Source organism: Podarcis liolepis (assembly GCF_965112155.1).
Source record: "Podarcis liolepis genome assembly, chromosome: 10".
NCBI classification, from domain to species: domain Eukaryota; kingdom Metazoa; phylum Chordata; class Lepidosauria; order Squamata; family Lacertidae; genus Podarcis; species Podarcis liolepis.
This window is the reverse complement of record NC_139562.1, coordinates 62870021-62892736: the sequence shown is the minus strand read 5'-3', so window position 1 is coordinate 62892736 and position 22716 is coordinate 62870021. Positions and strand designations below refer to the sequence as shown.

Genomic DNA, 22716 nt, shown 5'->3' with positions numbered 1-22716 from the left:
GCCTGAAAAGCGAGATGAGCGCTGCAACCCCATAGTTGCCTTTGACTGGACCTAATCATCCAGGGGTCTAAAGGACCCTTTTACCTTTGTTACAAGAGGTATATCCCTGACTGATAGGTCCAGTCGCAGACGACTCTGGGGTTGCAGCGCTCATCTCGCTCTATAGGCCAAGGGAGCCAGCGTTTGTCCACAGAAAGCTTCCGGGTCATGTGGCCAGCATGACTAAGCCGCTTCTGGTGAACCAGAGCAGTGCATGGAAATGCCGTTTACCTTCCCGCCGGAGCCGTACCTATTTATCTACTTGCACTTGACATGCTTTCGAACTGCTAGGTTGGCAGGAGCTGGGACAGGGCAACGGGAGCTCACCCTGTCGTGGGGATTCAAACCGCCGACCTTTTGATCAGCCAGCCCTAGGCTCTGTGGTTTAGACCACAGCGCCACCCATGTCCCATTTACAAGAGGTATAGCTGAGGTTTATATAGTTGCCTGGTATAATGGGACAAATTCCTCATTCATTGATTGAAAAGATACAAAATATTAGGAGTATGTAAATTGCCCTCAGAATTTTATTCGTTTTTTAAAAAACCAAGTCCCAGTACATGAAGCTGATGTTTACCTCAGCGCTTTATTTAGGGCTGTGTAGGTGGTTCCTTTGTACAGCGTGCCAAGCTAAGGGGACACAAAATAGAGAAGATTCATAATTAAGAAGATCCAATTGGAGGTGCCAAATTTTGGCCTTGCATAGGACGCCATATTTTCTGGAGAAAAGAAACCAAAAAGGTGCTATCGTCAAAATGTCTACATTTGCAAATTGTTTGCTTATTATCAGTTCATAGAAGTTTTCTTTTGTCATCTGACAGCAAATGGAAAATCAAGTACGCCCTAAAGTATTGATTGATGGGTGTACCTCAACAGCCATTAGACAGCTGCTACGCTGCCGTAAGAATCTGATTTCACGGAGCAATTTTCTAATCAAAAGTGGTTGGTTAACAATAAGGTCAAAGAAGCAATTAGTGAAGAAAAATACATAACACGGAAGCCATTTACTACGATGCATGCTGACATCGACGTGAATTGTAGTATTGGAGCCATTAAGGTGACCTGGAGCACTCTATCACGCTTTGGCTGACCCTGACAGACTTTGACCAGCTATTTGTTGTCATATCTCCTTGATTGAGCTACATGACAAATACACACAAACCCCGATTCTCAAATGACACCTTTTGTGCGAAGGCGCAGCGTTTGACCTTTAAGTGGTAAAGGTCACTGGGTCATGTGATGGAACATCTGCTACCTCCGTTGTCTCGAGGCAGCAATTTTGTTAACTAATATAGCATAACCTTTCATTTCTAAGCGATGACATTCATCCCTCGCTAAACTATGTCAGGTTTCCAGCACAGAAATAAGATTTTTTTTTTTAAAGGTCCACCCGCTCCCCTCTTTTCATTTATTATGTGCACCGTCAGGCAATATGCTTTGCCTCAATCACTCAGTGACTTCGGGAGATAGTAAATGCCAAATTACTTCTCTGTTCTGCATGCAGGGTGATTAGAAGCAAGGAAGAAAAGGCTCCTTTTAAATAGAGACGTAGAAGAGATTTTCCCCTGCCCCCTGGATGCATCCTGAAGAGCTGAGGGTCCCATTTCTCTTCTGCATCTTGAAAAGCAGAGATCTTTAATTCCCCCCTCCCCAACCAGATGGCGGTATTCTAGCATCACAGCAGCTTTCAAAAGCATGAGCATGTCATTCAAGACAGTCAGCAGTGTTTTGGCAGCTGAGACTGTGTTTCGTATCTGGAATATTTAGGGAATTTAACACACCTATGCTGATGCTGTTATGTTGCTCACACTGTTTATCAGTCTTTGAACAGACTCTGAGTAAAAGTCCCGGGGACATACAGATCAGACTAGAGGGGTGGGGGAGATGTAACTTAAAAAATAAAAAAAATCTTTTGAACGTGGTGCTGATAATGCCAAGGCTGCAAGTTGCATGTTTGATCGCCATAAGGGACAGCTGCATATTATTTCCATCGTTTGTCAAATGCAATCTTTGTCACCTGGTGGGATTATGGCTGACCAAGTGATAGGGCTTTACCTTCACAATCAGGAATAGGCAAACTCGGCCCTTCAGCTGTTTTGGGACTACAACTCCCATCATCCCTAGCTAACAGGACCAGTGGTCAGGGATGATGGGAACTGTAGTCCCAAAACATCTGGAGGGCCGAGTTTGCCTCTGCCTGTTCACAATAAACCATGCAAAGAGGGTAATATTAAATTGCTTCCCTTTATTGTAGAGGTTTGTTATGCATGCAATTGTCTTGTTTTCAGCTCCTTCCTTCCATAATGGGTCACCGGAAGGCTACATATCCTCGCTTTGCATTGTTCTTTGCCAACAGGAGTGTTCCTGGAGGACCCATGGGCTTGACTTGGTTTCTATAAGCTCCCAGATTCCTCTTCCCATTTATAAAATCCTTCTACCAAGCTTTGTACATGTCAGAGAGCAACTACTCCTGCATTTATATTTTTGTTTTTCCACATTGCAAAGACGATTGGAACTGAAGGCACAAAATATAATCCCTTCTCCCACCAAATCTCATCTTTAAAACCATGAAGAGTGAGAACTGCAGTGTTACTCAGATAATGATTTCCAGCCCTGTGTGTTTTATAAAAACGGACAAATTAGTGTTTTATAAAAAGGGACAATTTTTTTTTAGATGAGGGGCAGTTTTGTAGTTGTAGCACTGAATTGCACCATGCTTGTCCTAACTTAAGCATGTTCATTCTTTCAGCCATCCGTCATTCAATTTCTTGACCACCCATTATATATTGTCAGCTTGCGCAGTAAAACAATAAAGGGCATTGCAAACATATCCAGTTAAACTAGATGAAAAGCATTGCATCTGCCCATATTCGGATTCTGCTGAAAATGATGGGTGGCGGTCCCTGGGCTCAGTTCAGCATGGGCTTGCCCACAATGAGCTACTCTGGGCCTGAATTAGGATTGCTGTATTTCGAAAAGTAAAAACCAGGACACCCCAAAAGTTTCCCTTGCTCCCCCCGCCATGTGACTTATTTGGTGGCACTAATGACAAGCATCTAGACAGCATCTTAAAAAGCAGAGACATCATTTTGCCAACAAAGGTCCATATAGTTAAAGCTATGGTTTTCCCAGTAGTGATGTATGGATGTGAGAGCTGGACCATAAAGAAGGCTGATCGCCGAAGAATTGATGCTTTTGAATTATGGTGCTGGAGAGTCCCATGGACTGCAAGAAGATCAAACCTATCCATTCTTAAGGAAATCAGCCACTGGAAGGACAGATCCTGAAGCTGAGGCTCCAATATTTTGGCCACCTCATGAGAAGAGAAGACTCCCTGGAAAAGACCCTGATGTTGGGAAAGATGGAGGGCACAAGGAGAAGGGGATGACAGAGGACGAGATGGTTGGATGGTGTTCTCGAAGCTACCAGCATGAGTTTGATCAAACTGTGGCAGGCAGTGGAAGACAGGAGTGCCTGGCGTGCTCTGGTCCATGGTGTCACGAAGAGTCGGACACGACTAAACAACTAAACGACTAAACAACAACAACAAACAACAACAAATGACAAGAAGGGCTGCTACACCAGATGTCAAAGAGAAAAACAACTACCAGCCTTTTAGAAGACATCTGAAGGCAGTCCTGTTTAGGGAAGCTTTTAATGTTTAATAGATTATTGTATTTTAATATTCTGTTGGAAGCTGCCCAGAGTGGCTGGGGAAACCCAACCAGATGGGCGGGGTATAAATAAATTATTATTACTATTATTATCTGTGTTGTTTTATTAGGAGCAGGAACATGACCCTTGGGAAAGGTAGTTTCCTATGACAAACAAGTCAGATGACCCATTATTATTATTATTAAAAAAACAGAGAGCCATCATGGGCTGACTAGTAAAAGCAGTCATTATTGCATGGCCGTTGTGTATACTTGTCCTTAAACTCACATGGTGCCTGCTTGGAAAATGCTGGAAATCTGAGTCCTTCTGGTTTCGCATACCCCCCCCCCTTACTACTTTCAAACCAGCTTTGTGCTTTGTTCCTGTGATTTTTGGTACAAGTTGAGCAGAACTCGAGTTGACAGCTATTCCCCTCCCCCATTTACCATCGCTCCCTAACCCCTGCACCTATCCTTCTGATATTTTTCTGGAGTGCTCTCTGACATATGCTATTTTCATATATATTGGTTTTCACCCCACAAAACAACACAGGAGCTTTTTTAACCACTCACAACTGTAAAGGCTGCCCTTATAAGAAAACAGCTGTATCTGTCACTCTGAAATTTGGCAGTCGTCATCTCCTTAGGAGAAGCTATCATGCCTGAAAATTTCTGACATTCAGAAGACATCTTAAGGCAGCCCTGTTCAGGGAAGTTTTTAATGTGTGATATTTTAGTGTATTTTTGGTTTCTATGGAAGCCGCCCAGAGTGGCTGGGGAAACCCAGCCAGATGGGTGGGGTACAAATAATAAATTATTATTATTATTATTATTATTATTATTATTATTATTATTATTATTTCATCCAATCCTTAAAAAAAACAGAGAGAGATGGTTTCAAATTTTAAAAACCCCTCCCCCCAGGTGATATGCATAAAACCCTCCAAACATATTTGTTTGAAATTTGGCAGACATTATCCATTTAGATGGGGGTTACTTTGCCTGCAAATTTCAGCTGCTTCTGTCAAAGAGAAATAAAGTTACAACGATTTTTGCTTTTCTCATAATGACGACTAGAGAAATGAAAAACCACCAGATTTCCTGAATCAGGATTTGGAGCCATATTGGTCCTAACGGATTTGGGCTCTTATGCAAAATGCTAAATTGGGGTCGAAACAAAACCTCATATCTGCGCACATCCCTACTATGTGCATTTTTGAAGTTTCACAAATACGTCAACAGGGCACAAAATCATCCCAAAGCGGTATGCATTTTGGGGTGTTTGGAGTCTGACCAGGAACTGCTCTTCCACTTTCACATTACACTCAAATTCAAATAAGTATTCCTGGCAGAATTTGACATACTGGATGATGTAGAATATGCTAGTTGGTCAGTTCCCCCCCCCCTTCAGTTTGTGTTGCTTTGTTGAGCAGACCATAATGGAGGCACTTCCTGGGACCCAGGTGCATGTATTGACTAAAACGGTTCTCTAAAGTAATAACTAACCAAGTGCTCTACTGGGAACGTTATTCTTTCCTTTTCCGTTTCTGCTGTAAGGGGAAAACAAATTAAATTAGTATTATTTATTTACCCGTAGCTGTGAAAAGTGCACATCCAAACTCATAATGGCATGAAAATAATTTAGCACGTGCTTTTAACATTAACTAATACTATATATTCTTATTGTTTATGTGGATATATGAATTGTGGACCTCTTCGGTTTCCCAGCAGTGGAAAACACACACACATTCAATTAATTCTCTGCATTTGAAACTGTCGACTTTTACTTGAGATATAAATATTGCTTTTCAGGGTTGAAAGAAACAAGGGTCTCTCGCCCTCTTTCTCAACAAGTTCTTGAGGAATGAAGCCACAGAGGAAAGGTTGTGTGTGTGTGGGGGGGGGGTCTTCTTTTCAGCCCAAGAGTCACATTGCCGCCAGGGCTCACTTTTGAGGGCCATATGTCAATGGGGGCCAATGTTGCTAGCCCAAAATGGGAAGAGCAGTGGACGCAAACTTTACCTTGGTACAGTAGTAGAGTTTCTACCTGCACTTAAACACTCCTCTCTGTTCCTTGTTTGGACAAGCCTTATCTGAGTTCAAGCAGGGGTGTAGCTAGTTGTTCCAGCACCTGGAGCGACAGGGCCCAGGCGAGCCACCCACGGGGGCGGTGCGGTGTGTCAGGAGCTCAGCCTACACTCAAGTAGGACCCTGGCAGAGACACATGCCTGACTGGCATGTTCTCTCCCTTCTGGTCGATCGTTCGGGAACTTCATGAGGTTTCTTCAGCCCGAACATCACAGCGACCGATGCCAACAGACATCGGCACACTTAGGGATCCACAGAGTCTTTGCAGCTTGTGTCACAGACCTCAGCAACTCAGCATTTTGGCTAATCTACTTTATTTACATATAAACACACACGGAGCACTGAAACATGGCTCCCTCCTTCTTAAGCATCAGACAGCAAAGGGAAAAGAACAGAGGACAATAGTCCCACTTCATGGAACTCAGTAACACAAACATCTTGTCTCCGTCACTTCCCACTTCCCAAACATATACCGTCATGTGATAGACCACAATCCCAGGACTGCAAACATGGAGCAGGAATTCTAACATGGCGATCTGCGCATGGGGGTACCGCGGTGATCTGCCCAGGGGGAGGTGTGGTGATCCGCCCTTGGTGTGTGTGCAGCGAGCTGCCCATGGAATCCACCTGGGGGATGCAAGCTCCATGCTGCCATTTCAAGCAGTGTGGGACCCAGAGCCACTGCGTCACTCCCAGGAGAGACGCGTGGCTCGGGCTTGCTGAAGGCCAGGCCGCATGGTAAGTGCCGCCCCCTTGCTGTTTTGTCACCCCCTCAGGGATGACACCCGGGGCGGACCGCAACGCCGCACCCCCCTTCCTATGGCCCTGAGTTCAAGGGCACGTTCCAGCCAGCCAAAGGAGGGTGGAAAGCAGAGTCAAGGAGTGGCTTGATATGATTGTTTGGTAGATTCATCGTTGCAACCACTGTGGCAATGCATGCACGGAAATCCCAGCCAAAGAAGAATGGATACAAAAACCTATGGAATATGCAGAAATGGAGAAAAATACCGGAAAAATAAGAAATCAAGATAACAATTTTTTTAATAAAAGAATGGAAATGGTTTATTGAATATTTACAGATAAATGGTAAACAGATAAGAGCATTGGCAGGATTATGGTAAGAACCTGCAGTTTCCTAAGAGCATATCTTTAAAAAAGACAAATATATGAGCAGATTGTTAATTTGGATATGCAGAATATTTTAAAAGTAAATTTAAGGGACCACAGAAAGAGGGGGAAGGAAGTCAAGTTTTGAAATGTCAAAATGATCATAAAATCAGTGAAATGTATAAACCTGAAAAGTATATTTATTTATTTTTTTTAAAAAAAGTGCAGTGGTTTTACATGGGTCATTCCTAGAAAGCCCCACAAGATCTGGTCATGGCCATCAACTTATGTCCAATTCAGGCATTCTGTGTCTTTGTGCAATGAAAATCCCATGAGGGAGAGCAAGGGCACGTTGGTGAACTTTTTGGGTATATCACCAACCCTCCCCCAACCAGCTGTCCAGAATCTGGTAAGGACAAACATCTGAAGTGGAGAACCTTCTGCATTCCTGGAGGCTCTTGGCAGAATTATATCCCCAATTCTATACTGTACAGGAATCCCTCCATCCATAAAGCAGGCCCCCTCCTTCAAAAAATTCACCATCAAACTCATGAAAGCCAGGATGGGGGGAAAGGGATGCTGGAGGGTGTAGAATTTTCCAGTGCACCCCTGCTCTCCCTCACATGATTTCCATCACGCAAACAAACAGAATGCTTGGAAAGGGCTATCAATAGCTTTAAAAGAGGATTGGAGAAACTCACGGAGGATAAAGCTGTTATTGCGGACTTCTTGTGATGCCTGTATATCACCGCCGGTATCAGCAGCTGTAAAACTCCAAAAACCAGCTGCTGAGGGACAACAGCAGGTGTTTTGCACTTGTGCCCTGCTTGGCGGCTTCTCATTGGTATCCAGCTGGCCACTGTGAGAACAGAAAGCTGGAGCAGATAGACTTTTGGTTTCAACCAGCAGGGATCTTCTTATCTTTTTATGTTCTTAGCTGTGAAAACACTGGGATCAGATCATACTTTGTTTCTGACACAGCTGCTTCCATGAGGCTGTTCTGCACATTTCACATTCAAATATTCAAATTGGCATCAAGAGATGCCATTGGTCACGTGATCTGCTTCCTGCCGTGCTAGCTTTGACCTAGAAAGGCCATCACAGCTTGGGACTCCCATATTGAAGACGATAACGCCACTCCCTATATCACCCAACACAACACAATGATCAAGCCCTCTTTCCACCAGCCTCAACCATGGTTAACGCTACCAGGGTTCCCATCTTAACCAGGATGTCTATTGGGGTTTGTAGCCGCTTTGAAGACCTTGTGGAAGGGAAGCAGGGTTAGAAACTGACAGGCACACATACCTCGTTGTTGTGGTTCGAGGACTCGACCCCCGCTTGGTGGAATAAAGACACGTGGACACATAATATAAGGTTAATGGGCAAGACCAGGCCACAACTTTATTGATTACAGCAAGTGAGAAGGTATTGGCTTAGGCATTGGACCACGGTAGATTTGACTCCACCCACTCGAAGAGGGGTGAGTCTGCAGAGGGGTTAACCACCAGTTGGCGGAGCCTGTTGATGCAAATACAACTATAAGCTCTCCCCTAATGTCACCGAGGGTCATGCCGTGGTCCCCCGCCACACAGGCATTGGACAGGATTCACGACCGCCGGATTCCTTTAACGGAATACCCGAATTTGAAGGGGTAGGCGATGGCCACACCTTGCCCTTCCACACACCAACAACACATTCCAATGCCTAACTGCCGAATACCAAGAAAGTTGTGACGATTGCTACGAGGTAGGCGAAAAAAACAAGAGGCCTAATGCCAGTTGGAAAAATTCCTATCAGCCCCCCTGGGCAACCTGGGTGACCAACCATAGGTCCATAGTAAGGTCAAGAGAAAAGCTAAGCCCTAAGCCCTAAGGGAGTGGTGGGTGGGTGACTCGCGACGAGAAGGTGAGCGAATGGGCTGAATGGCTGGCACGGCTGCGTCTCAAGCAGCAAACCACGCCCCCACCAAGCCGCCTGATTGGGTGCTCAACCGGGGGCATGGCGTGCCAGCCATGTGGATGGGGCAGGGGGCATAACGCCCCCTGCGTGATGCGGGAATCGTCTCCCGCCCACAACACTTCCCCTCCAGAAGGAGGTGAGGCCCTGTAGCATAAAGCCCACTAGGGCTTTACGTTGAGTAGATCCAGAAGAGGCTCTTTTGAACTGCAAACCTTGGATCATCCTGTAGCTTAACTAAACAAAAGCCTTTGTACAGGATATTGATGATGGGAGTCTTTCCTCTTCCCGTACTTCCTCTTCATGTTTTCATCCTAGCTCAAGAATTTATTGTAGCCATTAGTCTTCCGAATGAAAAATTCTCTCTCCAGTTTTGATTTTATGATAAATCTGGGGAAGTATATTGCTAACATATGAAAGGATGTATTAAAAGTTGTTTGTATCAAGAAAGAAAATAGCTACAGGCCTTACAATGGAAAGGTGATGATATATTTGTTGTCACCGAGGGAATTGTTGGATCATAGGCACTGCAGATAAAAATCTCATCTCGATCAGAAATGCTATTTCCTCCTTGCAATAGTGAGTTTTAGCCAGAATGCTGGATAGTTTCCAAAAACCCTAACAGAGAAAAAAAACAAACACAAAACTAGAAGTAAGTGTGTTGAAATTTTGCAAGTATTTTTTTAAAAAAGAATTCATTGTACTCATTTATTTATTCATTCTAGAATATGTTTCGAGTTACACAAAAGAGCAATATATTTCAGGGATCCATTTTAAATGCGATAGGACTATGGCAGGCATGTACAAAGTCCGACTTGGGGGCTCAATTTGGCCCGCTGGTTGGTTTAATCTGGCCCCTGTGGCAGTTTATTTCAATCCTAAAAAATCCTAAATCCTTAAAGCTCAACAACCTTGGGGTAAGATCCTAAAAAAAACCTCAACAACATTGGTTGGCCCCCATGCATGTTCACTTCATCCTATCTGGCCCTCTTTGAAAAAGTTTGGGCTCCCCTGGACTATGGGAAAGATGTATTCTGATCCATCTACTTATTTATATATTAAAATATTGGCATGACACTTTTCTGGCTGTTTGGAGGAGTTTACAATAAATACTTTTTAAAAAAAATACAGATAAAACAAACACGAGAACATCCAACATCATATTAAATAACCACAGAACCCAAAACCAGTTGAGCAAGAGGCATCTGACCTCCTGTAAGTTCCAGAGTTTTGAAGCTGCCACCATAAGGACTCCTACTCTGAGCTGTGACTGTCGCTACTGCCCACAAAAATGAAACTGACAGAAAAGTCTGCGGACTAGATTTCAGGAGGCGAGGGGGCTCATACATGGAGTGATGTTTCTTGAGGCATGGGGCATTTGGACCAACAAAACATCAAAACAAATGCTCTTGGTCTGAACCTCCAAAACTGGACAAGAGTTAAGGGGGGGGGAATTCCCATTGGTGCTATGTGCACATGTGGTTGTCAGAATCATGGCAAAGGGAGGGGGTAGCCTTGTCTTTTCATATAATGCATTCCCTATTACAATTGTGGTCCTGAGGCTTAGCATTTTTATTTAAAAAAAGAAAACCCTCGCAGATCATAAAAACATAGAATTGTAGAGTTGGAGGGGAGGTTTATTTAGTGCAATCACCTGCAATGCAGAAATTGAAATTAAAATACTTTATTGTCACTTGTACAACTTGTATACAGCGAGATTAAATAAGCACCCCCCCACTCAGCTCTCTTAGTCTTATTTCCCCTCGTTTACTGACACACACCCACCAAACCTGAAAGTCAGTTGCCCTCTTGTTACCTTTTCATTCAGCAGCCTAACAGTCCACGGATAGAAGCTGTTCTTTACCCTGTTGGAGCGACTAATCATGCTTCTATATCTTCTGCCTGAGGGCAGGAGATCAAGAAAGTGCCAGCCAGGGTGTGAATCATCCCCGAGAATTTCCCTCACTCTCCTGAGGCAACGTTCTTCCGCTATTTCATCCAGCAGATTCATGGGACAGCCCATAATATCTTGTGCTGTATTCACCACCCTCTGTGGGCACTTCCTATCAGTTGATGTCAGACCAGAGTACCACACCGTTATGGAGTATGAAAGGACACTTTCTATTAAGGAGATCATCAAATGTTGATTGACATCGTTCTTTCGCAATACTCTGAGGAGATGGAGTCTCTGTTGGGCTTTCTTAACCACCTGGGTTGTACTGATTTTCCAAGTAAGGTCTTCACTGAGATAAACTCCTAGGAATTTAAAGGAAGAGACACTCTCCACACAGCCCTTCCTAATGTACAGCGGGCCTAGTTCTCCTCTCTTCCTCCGAAAGTCCAACACCATCTCCTTTGTCTTGTTGATATTGAGGTGCAAATCTCAACTAAAGCATCAATGACAAATGGCCATCCAACCTCTGCTTTAAAAACACCCAAGGAAGGAGAGCCCACAACCTCATGAGAGGATTCGTTCCACTGCTAATGTAGCTGTGTTTTTAACATAATGAATAATTTGACCATAGGCTATCTAAGGCAGTGTTTCCCAACCTTGGGCCTCCAGCTGTTTTTGAACTACAATTCCCATCATCCCTGACCACTGGTCTTGCTAGCTAGGGATGATGGGAGTTGTAGTCCAAAAACAGCTGGAGGCCCAAGGTTGGGAAACACTGATCTAAGGTAGCATTCAAATTAGTTTACTTAGAGTAGGCCTGTTGCAATCAATGGACCTGATTTAGTCATGCCCATTAATTTCAGTGGGCCTACTCTAAGTAAAACTGAACACCACCCCTAGTTTCCTATGCGCAGAGGGCTGTTGTTATGTTTTGCTCAAAAGGGCAAACCATAATGTGAGCCCTGCACCTGCAATCCAACATTGCAATCTCTAGAAACTGGAGCCAAGTGAGGATTCCCAGGTAAGATCCTCCCTCTATTGTGTGGGCAGGTAATCCCTCCCCTACCTGGCCTGGTCTCCTTGGCAACGCTTCCCCCAGGTGGGATTGGACAACTGACTGAGGTAGGCGGAGACCTCCAGGTATCCCACCTGAGGGAAGGCAAAGCCAAGCCTATGCTGATGGGGCCGCTCCAGATCCAGGGGCTACGCGCGTCCATGCAAAGGGCGCCCCCCGTTTTAAGCGGGGAGCGGTCATTAGCGCATCATCTGGTTTTTCTTATAATTGGTGCTTCCCCCTCCCCTTAAAAAATGTCTAGGGCTACTCTCATTTTGACTCAAGAAAACCACCATTTTATAGTTCAAATCAGGAAAAATATATATAGTAAATGGACAAAAGTACAAAGATTCACAAAATGTTCAGGGGTATGCGTACCCCTGCATCCGTAAAGGGGGAAAAAGCACTGCTTTTAATGAATACCAGGCCTGTGAGCTGCTTCATACATGTACATGTTAGGATATTTCCGTTCCACCTTAAAAGGGAGAATGATACTGCGTGTCTACAGAGTCACAGAGTCTGCGTATTTCCTGTTCACAGGATGTTTCTGTTTTGTCTTTGCTTTTGTTTCTCTCTCTGTGCCTAAGACATCAACGCAGGCAGTCATGTTTTCTTTGTTCTGACCAACGCTGAATAAAATTGTAAATAATGCTCTCCTGCGTGCATCTTTCACTGTGTGAATTCTGCTGATAGAGCGTGCACCAGCTCTGGAATGTGGGAAGCTATTTCTGGAGCTCGTGTCGCTAATTGAATGATACTGCGTGTCTACGGGAGATCGATGAATCGTCCGGAATCGACATGGGGGCTTGATGGCTGATGTCTCCCTGGCAGTATCCCAACAGTACAGACATCACTTGTTGACAGCAATATCAAGTGATTACTAGTATGTGTGAGTTGGTCACCATTAGGTAAATTTATACAAGCTCCTGGGGAGCCAAGCCAATATTTTGGGGGTTGGGGCCAGCCCCCCACAATATCCCCAAAGTGCAAAGATGAAGCACAGAGTTGAATGTGGTGGAGCTATACAGTGGTACCTCGGGTTAAGAACTTAATTCGTTCTGGAGGTCCGTTCTTAACCTGAAACGGTTCTTAACCTGAGGTACCACTTTAGCTAATGGGGCCTTCCGCTGCTGCTGCTGCCGCCGCCACGTAAATTCTGTTCTCATCCTGAAGCAAAGTTCTTAACCCAAGGTACTATTTCTGGGTTAGCGGAGTCTGTAACCTGAAGCGTCTGTAACCTGAAGTGTCTGTAACCCGAGGTACCACTGTGATGGCCAATTCCTTCTCTTCTTGCCATGGAGAATCAGCCTCCCACTGGTGGTACTGCGAGGAGGAGGTGAAGGAGAAGCCACGGGCCATTGAAGCCACATGGCTGCCACATTTGGCTCCGCCCCTGGCTCTTCCCAGCATCCCCCAATTGCCCTCACAAGCTGGTGCCTCATCAAGCAAATAACACTAATACAGTGGTACCTGGTTCTCAAACTTGGTCCGTTCCGGAAGTCTGTTCCAAAACCAAAGCGTTCCAAAACCAATGCACGCTTTCCCATAGAAACTAAAACGGATTAATCCATTGCAGACTTTTAAAAACAACCCCTAAAACAGCAATTTAACACGAATTTTACTATCTAATGAGACCATTGATCCATAAAATGAAAGCAATAAACACTGCACTATACTATAAAATAAAGAAGACAGTATTGTAGATGATAAAATTGTAAATTATTTTTTCTTCTTACCTGCACTGATGATAGTCATTGTTTGGATGGGGGGGGCTTGATCCATTTCCGCAGTCACACAATCAATCAATTAATCTATCAATCAGTCAGTAGTTGAACTGGGTTCCACACAGTCATGAAAACAGTCACAACAAAGCCTCAAAAACAAAAATGCAAAATAAATAGCAAAAACCAAAGCGCCAAACTTTATGCGTTCCAGAAGTCTGTTTGACTTCCAAAATGTTCAAAAACCAAGACACAGCTTCTGATTGGTGTGGGTGCCTTGGTAACAATACCCAACAGCCATATTGGATGTTCAGCTTCCGAAAAATGTAACACTTGCTTCCAGGTTTTCAGCGTTTGGGAACCAAGGCGTTTGAGAACCAAAGTACCGCTGTAAAGTGGAATCAGTTCACATATTCAGCTGCTAGACATTGAGTGATCGACTGCAGAGAAATCGAGCGATACACATGCACATGTGAATGAGACCTAAACGTGTCCTACCTTAGGAGCTGAGCTATGAAAAGCCATGAATGAGCACTTAAAACAAATCATTTTAGGCACCTTTCGCTGCGGGTGTCATTGCCAGTTCAGCCTTGAAAAAGAATCCCAAATAGTCATTAGCCTACTTTAATGAAAACTGCCGGTAAAGGCTGCCACTTGTGTATTAAATCATTATTTTTTCATAATTTGATACTAATCCAGTGTTCTGTTTTTTGAAAAAGAAGAAGAAAGAAGCAGCTATCATTACTCGGTGATTATATTTTATGCGTTCACAAATGTGCAGAATGACAAAGTATGTTTTCATGCCAGATTCACTTGTTATGCCCTTGTGCTTTTGTAGTAGCAAAATGGCTTATAGTATCCTTTTCAGAAGGAATTAGAGCAATTGCATTTTTAAAAATAGCATTTCTGTCTAAGCAGCAACCGATAGTAGGGCAACCACGGCTTTCTACACAAAGGCTGGAGAAATATAATAATCTTAAATGGAAGAAGCAATAATACGATAGTGAGACATTCTGAGTAGCTGGGCTTAAGCTGCTGATTACTGAGGATGCTAATTTTGTGGCAGCGCCAGAATTTTATGTTAATGCTATTGAACAAAAGGCTAAAGCATTTTTTAATTTAAAATTACTGAACTATAAAATTGAAGTATTAGATTAGGTGGACAAAGGGAAATACGATGTCAAAAGTGCATTTCTGTCACCTTCGTTTGAGTTGAACTTTTGAAAGGCGGTGTCTCATTGTTTTCAGTCAGAATTCTGCCCTTGCTCTTTTGAATAGTGCCCATCAAAGATGATTCGTATTCAGCTATCTGATCCAAAGCATCACCAGTGTGACTCCACCCACATTTTATGGTGGGTAGCTTTGCGGCCCGTGGCGATCTGGCAGGGGGTACGGCATTGGCTGTCCTGCTGGCACCTGGTCGTGCCAAACAGTGACGGAGGAAGCCAATCGGGCGTCTGGGGCAGCGAGTGTGCCCCACACCCAGGGGCAGACCAGCCTCCCATGGGGCCCGGCAGGGCAGGACACTCCGTGGGGCCACCGAGGAGTCTGCCTGCCTCCTCCCACTCAGCCGCCCTACAGCTGAGGGAGAGGTGGCGGGCGGACCGTTTGGGGCAGCGTAGAGCCTGCAGGTGCCCAAGCCACTGCGTCACTCCCAGGAGAGACGCATGCGGACCCCGCAGTGAGTCCTGCCTGCCATTTTGTTACCCCCCTCAGTGGTTACACCCTGGGCGGTCCACCCCACCGCCCCCTTCCTCTGCCCCTGGTGCCAGAGACACGGGCCAAGCTGTCCTCTGGGAGCGGGCTTGGCTGACCAATCAGCACTGGCTGGGCATGCTCCTGGAGGGAATTTAAAGGGCGGCACAGCAAGGCGGCCACCCTCATTGGTTCTCCCGCCCTCCCACCCTCTAATATTGCTCTTGCTCTTGATATGACCTTGCTATGAACCATGTCGGTCGCCGTTTTCGGGGCCAAGCAGGAATTTCCCCCACTTGGCAAATTGGCACTGGCCATTGGGTTTTCACCTACCTCATAGCAATCACCACAACTTTGTGAGGCTAGGCATTGAGCAAGCCTTTGGTTGGTTGGAGGGGAGGTTGTAGCCTCCCTCTTCCCTTCTTTGTTAAGGGTGTCCTGTTAAATTGTTCCGGGGAGACTGGCTTTTGTCCGATACCCAGACGGGGGCTAGGGCCATACCACTCCCACTAATGGGGACCCCTGGGGGGGAGTACCCCCATTTGATGTGGGTCATAGTGCTCCCCCTAATGGTGGTTTACCCTTAGATGCTTTCCCAACAGACGAGCAGGAATGGTATAGTCTGGCTTCATGCAATGTGCATGCCAAACCACTCACACCTGTAACCAATGAATTTGAGGGCTATTTCAACTCATAAAACAAACACCATTGTCTCTGTGTTTACTCATCGCCTAGGGAACTGCAGGTCACAGGGTCTTGGCACATAAATGTCATTTCTACATCACAGTAGGCACTTTACATATCTTGGTATAGGTGTGCTATATAAATAACAAGTATATTAACAATCTGTGGGCTGGGAAAGTGGGAATATCATCCATTGATGTTGAGAACATGGTCCCATAGCCTACCACAGGTACACCAAATGTGAAAGATGGTGGGATTATCCACAAGTCCTTAAATTTATTATTAAATTTATCCTCCTTAAATTTATTCTGAATGTTCTCTGCTTCTTTCGATTTCTTATAATTCTGATACCACCATGAAACGTTCATAATCACTCCCTCCAACATTTCTCAGATGAAAATAGGACATACTGTTCTACATCAGGAAGCTTCTCCTGTGTTTATCTCTCTGCACACATTTATGTTATGTACACATCTACATCGGTCACTGCAGCCTCTCCACCTTACCTATCTCACAAGATTGTGGTAAAGAAAAAAAATGAAAGGGATCATATACACTACCTTCAACGGATAAATAGAATGAAATAAAATTTTAGCTGTATGCTGTCTTGATTAAGGGGGGAAAATGGGAAGAAGAAATAACAACAACAACAACAACAACAACAGATAACAATTAATAGATAATTATCCAATTATCTGGGAGTAAGCTCCAGTGGGACTTACTTCAGAGTAGACATGTAAAGGCTTGCAGTGTAAGGCTCAATTTAGAATTAAGGAATAAACACACCACACATTTCCTTAAGAAATTGTTGACTTCTGAATCATTGGAATTAAAGAATTTAAAGTGGATTGGTTACATTTTCCATCAGGTAAGGCTATGTTAGGGCTGCCATATCCAGAATACTGCAGTTGGCAGAAATTTCTGGGCAGAAATTGGGAAAATGTCCAGGAAAATCAGGAAATATGGTAGCCTTTGTCAGCAGTGCCATTTTTGTCATTTCCCCATAAAAATAGCTCCAAAACTGTGTGTGTGTGTGTGTGTGCGCGCGCACACACACACACACACACACACACACACACACACATTGTGATTTTACCCCAAAAGCTGAACAACTTTTCTGTCCGGATTTTCAGTGTTTGAACTACGGCAACCTTAGGCTATCTTGAAATCCAGACCATTCATTCATGCTCTATTGGGACTGGCCAGTTGGTTTCTCTCTTACTTCATTGGTTTAGTCAAAATAAAAAAATCCCTTCCAGAAGAAGTGTGCATGCACATGAAAGCTCATACCAAGAACTACCTTAGTTGGTCTTTAAGGTGCTACTGGAAGGGATTTTTTTATTTTGACTATGGCAGACCAACACGGCTACCTATCTGTAACTGGATTCATTGGTTTAGCAAAATCTTTTTTCAATGGCTTTCATACCTACCAGACGCTTGATAGTACTACTGCACATAAAGTTGTAACATCATATTTGAAGATACAATTTCCCCCTAGCTTTCTGTTTCAAAGCTGATGGAATGGTGTGTTTTTTGTTTTTTGTTTTAAATCATACTTCCATTCTCTTTCCCCTCTCCCTTGAGATCCAAATGAACAAAGGACCTCTGAAATGAGCTGGATACGTGTTGCATCCCAAGAGCTAGTGTCAGATGTAGAGGTTTAGATGTAATTAAATTAGCCAGCACAAAGATAAAGGATGCAGAACGGAACTGGTGGCATTTATATCAAGAACAGGGTGGCTCTCTTATGTATTAGCAAAGGTAGAACACACCTCACGTTGATGAATTCTTGCAGTTCATTAAAACACAGTTGCATTGAATGTTAACCTGTGCAAAGCAGGTTATTGGGCCAAGAAGAAACCAGAGCCGTCTTTCCCATAGGGCTTAGTGGTGCGTCGCGCCAGGGTGCAGGCCTCTCAGGGGCGTCCCAGCAAGTGGGGGAGCTGCATAGCTTTGCCAGCAGTTTTCCCTTTCATTGCATGCCCGCCGGCTGTGCCTCACTAACCATAAGGCTGGTGGGTGTGCAGCTTCCTTCCCAAACCTCTGCGGGGATCGCGCTCCTTCTGAGGAGGCTTGGGAGGGGTGCAACTTCACTCCCAAGCCTCTGTGGGGATCACTCTCCCGCAGCGGCCACCCCAATGCTATCCGTGGTAATTTGGGGGCACTGGGGGGATATTTGCACCCTGACACCGCATCTGCTAAAGACGGCCCTGGAAGAAACTCAGCATCATTTTTCTTTGGAGTGAGTAGTTTAAAGTGCTTGAGGTGGCAGAAGTTATGACTTCAACATAGTAAAGCAGCCTTTTTTTTTTTTTTTGAGAAATGCACTATATTCTGATCCATCTCTGATAATACCCAGTTCCCAGTCACTGCAGCACTACACATCCCTGGTGTAGCCTGGTGCTGCTGAGACTCATATATTGTTATTCTTATTTATTAAATATGTATACTCAGTCAGATGGGCGGCATAAATAATAATAATGATATATCATCATCACCATCATGATTTCTACTGTTCGTCTGAAGATCACGGGATGGTTCACAACATAAAAATACGAAATGAGAACACAAAATATGTAATAAGAATCAGAACCAGGTGCCCTAGGCTTGATGATGGCCAGGGCACAGCCTGACTCCCTCCCTCGGCAATCTTCGCGGAGCTCTGGCCCAATGGTTGCCAGTGGCTTGAATTGAATTAATTTTATAATGAATGATTTTAGAGTGTTGTTTGTGCTGTACTTTTGTACTGTTTTATTGCTGTTAGCCGCCCTGAGCCCGGCTTCGGCTGGGGAGGGTGGGGTATAAATAAAAATTATTATTATTATTATTATTATTATTATTATTATTATTACCAAAACAAAACCAATAAGCCCCACTCACAAACAAATTTCAAAAGGACACATGTTAGCAATTAGTAAGACAGATTTCACTCTTACATGACAGTGCCCATAAATTTTGGTGGCTCCTTTGTTAAATGTCCTGATTCAGTAAAGGATAGTAAAGCTCACCTGTCGAGGAAGTGTCCAGGTTTTCTTAATGGAAATATTCATGGAAGGCTTGAATGCTGGATAAATATATGGTTTAGAGGAGAAGGTGTCCATGAAAACCCCCATTCAAATATGCTCCGCCTCACAAATATCATCAAGCCTAGGGCATCCCTATTAGGGATCACAGAGACAGTGAGAAAATAAGGACTTCACGGCATCCTGTGGTCAATCAGATGGGCAGAACAATATTGGCTGGGCAGCAGAGAGACATGAATGCGTGGCATCACAGTCATTGCATCTGCAACCCCACCAGTCATGCCAGCCAAGATGGAAGGCAGAGAGTGGGCAGGCAAAACCCTGGAGCTGGCTTACCAACCAGGCCCACGTTGGGCCTCATGTTGCCGAGTGATGGCAGTGGAGGTGGTCCAGTGGATCCTGGGCTGATCCAGCCCCTCCCCACCCACAGAACACTCCATTTGGGGGCTTTCCATGGACTATCACTGGTAGGAATTCTGCTGGCAGTACTTCTGCCCACCTGTACTTCCAGCAAGCAGAACAGGCTTCTCCATGCTGATGGAGTGACGTTGGCATAACTCCATGGACAGAGGCTGGCAGAGATGTGTGGAAGGAAGCCTCTGGTGGATCAGTGCTTCGGATTGCAGTCTATGCTAGATGATGGCATGCTCTCTGTTCATGGACACCAAAATGCAAATAGACTGATTTCCCATCCATTACTTTGAAGCTCCATCTGGAAATGTGTCAGGTCCCACCTATCTGTAGCTTCTTACAGGTGTCTTGAGTTGCAGTTATCTGTGATAAAGTAAGTCCAGAACTATAATTACCACTGTATAGAGCAGAGGTGGGAAACCCTCTAGATGTTGTTGGGTTCCCATCAGCCTCAGCTAGTGTTGGCAAAAGATAAGGATGATGGGAGCTGTAGTCCAACAATGCCTGGTTCCCAATCCCTGCTATAGAACATTTCTGAATTAGTGAAAACCTGTACTCAGAAAGAGAAAGAGAGGGAGGGAGAGAGAGAGAGAGAGAGAGAGAGAGAGAGAGAGAGAGAGAGAGGGAAGTATAATCAAGGCAGTGGCGTAGCGTGGGGGGTGCCAGGGGTGCCAGCCGCACCGGGCGCAACATCTGGGGGGGCGCACTCGCCACCTCCAGAGTCGCCGAAGAGCCTCGGGGCTCAGCTCCTTTGGGAGGAGGGGTCGGGCTGGGTGACCAGGGGGAGTAGCAGGCGCTAGCAAGGAGGTCCGGAGCCGGAGCCTGGCCAGGATCGGGCGCGGGCGCGGGATGGGGCGCAAGAGGGAGGGGAGAGTCGAGCCTGTCCGCCCCGCGAGGACTGCTGCGAAGAGGCGGGAGGGAGAGGAGGCCCCTTGGGAGGAGCGGGCAGGTGCTGGGGCGGCAGTGCCGGGCAGGGGCCGAGGGGTGGGCGCCCCCCTGCGCGGGCATCGCCTCGCCGCCGCCGCGGGCTTGGCTGGGTGACCGGCCGAGGGGAAGCGCCAAACAAGGCCAGGATCCAGGCCCCCGCTCTCCTTATTTGGCGCCCATTTCCGGCTCCCGGGTGGCCTCCTCCCACCCGCTCTCGCTACCAGTGGAAAGAGAGACGGAGGAGCAGCGGAACCCGCAGCCTTTGCAGGCGCTGCCGGCCGGGAGAGGGGAGCGCGGCCCCGGCCAGCCGAGGGATCTTGTGGCGAGGAAGGAGCCCAGTCTGCGCCCTCCTTCCCCACAGAGCTGCAGAGGGAAATCAAGGTTCTCCTGCTAGTTTCTCTTCTTCTCTCCCCCCCCCCACTGCGTTACAACCGTGCCCCCCCTCTCGGTGCACATAGCACGATTGCAATCTCTCTCTCACCCCCCCCCAAGTTAAACTAATGGAGCAAGCCAGCGCCAAAGATTTGTAGAACTGTGAATACCCGGCCCAGGCAGCAGCAAGAAGCTGGCAGCGGCGGCAGGTTAGGGGTTAGGGGCGCAAATTACTTGCCTTGCCCCGGGTTAGGGGGCGCAAATTACTTGCCTTGCCCCGGGTGCTGACAACCCACGCTACGCCGCTGAATCAAGGATACAAAAGAACGTATAGAATTAGTAAAGGTAAAGGGACCCCTGACCATTAGGTCCAGTCGTGGCCGACTCTGGGGTTGCGGCACTCATCTCACTTTATTGGCCAAGGGAGCCGGCGTACAGCTTCCGGGTCATGTGGCCAGCATGACTAAGCCGCTTCTGGCAGATCACAGCAGCGCACGGAAACGCCGTTTACCTTCCCGCTGGAGCGGTACCTATTTATCTCCTTGCACTTTGACGTGCTTTTGAACTGCTAGGTTGGCAGGAGCAGGGACCGAGCAACGGGAGCTCACCCCGTTGCGGGGATTCGAACCGTCGACCTTCTGATCGGCAAGTCCTAGGCTCTGTGGTTTAACCCACAGCAGGGCTTTAAACCTTATTCCTTTATAATGAAATATTTCACTTCAGCTGGATTAGCAGTTTACCTTCAGACAAGGGCAGGGGGGGGGGGAGTTTAAATTATCCGGGTTCATGAATGTGTGAAAGACTGGAGCCATTCTTCTCATCCTAGTGAAACATTTACAGTGCCCCCAGAAAACATATTCTTGTTAAATGAGATCAAGGGAAAATTGGTGTCAGGCCTTTAAACCCAGCTGAGCTTCCCCAGCTGAAACGGCAAATAGCTCCAGCTGGACTGCGAATGAACTTCGGGTCATCAGCTGACAGTACAATGCCACGCCAAGCTCGACGGGCCATTTCGTAAATTACTCGGTTCCTAAGCATGAGTATAGACTAGGCTCCTCCTTCCCAGAAAGAACACCCTACGTAACAAGGGAAAGCCCAGTCTGGCCCAGGAGAAGAAGCTGCAGAGAGCTTGCTTGCTTGCTTTGGCCCCGCCACAAAGGCCTTTGCTCCAACTGCCCTGGGACTGCAGTTCTATTTTTCAAGAAAAAGAGGTTCTGGAAGTCATCATGAACACCTTCCTTGTTGTTTTACAATGGCAATAGTGCCCATCGGAGTGGTGCTGTAACTTCTGACTGAAGGAAGTCCTACCTAGGAGTGCAGAAGTGAGAGCAAGGAAGCTCTGGCCTCTACCACTTGGTCAAACAAGATATGCTGTTCTTTGTTGATGCCAGAGTAGCGAAAACACAGCTAAGAAGCTCAAATTGTATATATGACTGACACCCTTCTTTGGAAATTAAAACTTTATTTGCAGAAACCTACAGTTATAGATCATGGGTAGGCAAACTAAGGCCGGGGGGCCGGATCCAGCCCAATTGCCTTCTAAATCCGGCCTGTGGACGCTCCAGGAATCATTCTCTTTTTACATGAGTAGAATGTGTCCTTTTATTTAAAATGCATCTCTGGGTTATTTTTGGGGCACAGGAATTCGTTCATTCCCCCCCCCCAATATAGTCCGACCCACACAAGGTCTGAGGGACAGTGGACTGGCCCCCTGCTGAAAAAGTTTGCTGACCCCTGGTTATAGATGAATTAAAACCTAATATTTACAGTCTCATGCTTCATCAAGCATGGGTTTACCGTCTCTTCTTCTAACACCCAAACAACTATATTTTCCTCCCTTTCCAGAGCTCAGTACAGTGGTGCCTCGCAAGACGAAATTAATTCATTCCACGAATTTCTTCGTCTAGCGAATTTTTCGTCTTGCGAAGCACGGTTTCCCATAGGAATGCACTGAAAATCAATTAATGCGTTCCTATGGTCAAAAAAGTCCAAACAAAGCCAAATTTGGTACAACAAGAGTTTATTAAGTGCTCTTTAAAGTCACACATACTGTAAAGAGCATTTCAAAATTCAAACCCAGATTTTTTTT

At 45.7% G+C, this 22716-nt stretch overlaps 1 long non-coding RNA gene across 1 annotated transcript; it reads right to left on the bottom strand.

The window, feature by feature from the left end:
* Positions 1-579: 579 nt before the first annotated feature.
* Positions 580-14864, bottom strand: LOC310687940. Its single transcript, XR_014516660.1, has 3 exons — positions 14717-14864; positions 5199-5242; positions 580-669 (listed from the first exon to the last, which is right to left on the bottom strand). It is a non-coding gene; the product is annotated as an uncharacterized lncRNA (long non-coding RNA).
* Between the last annotated feature and the right edge of the window lie 7852 nt (positions 14865-22716).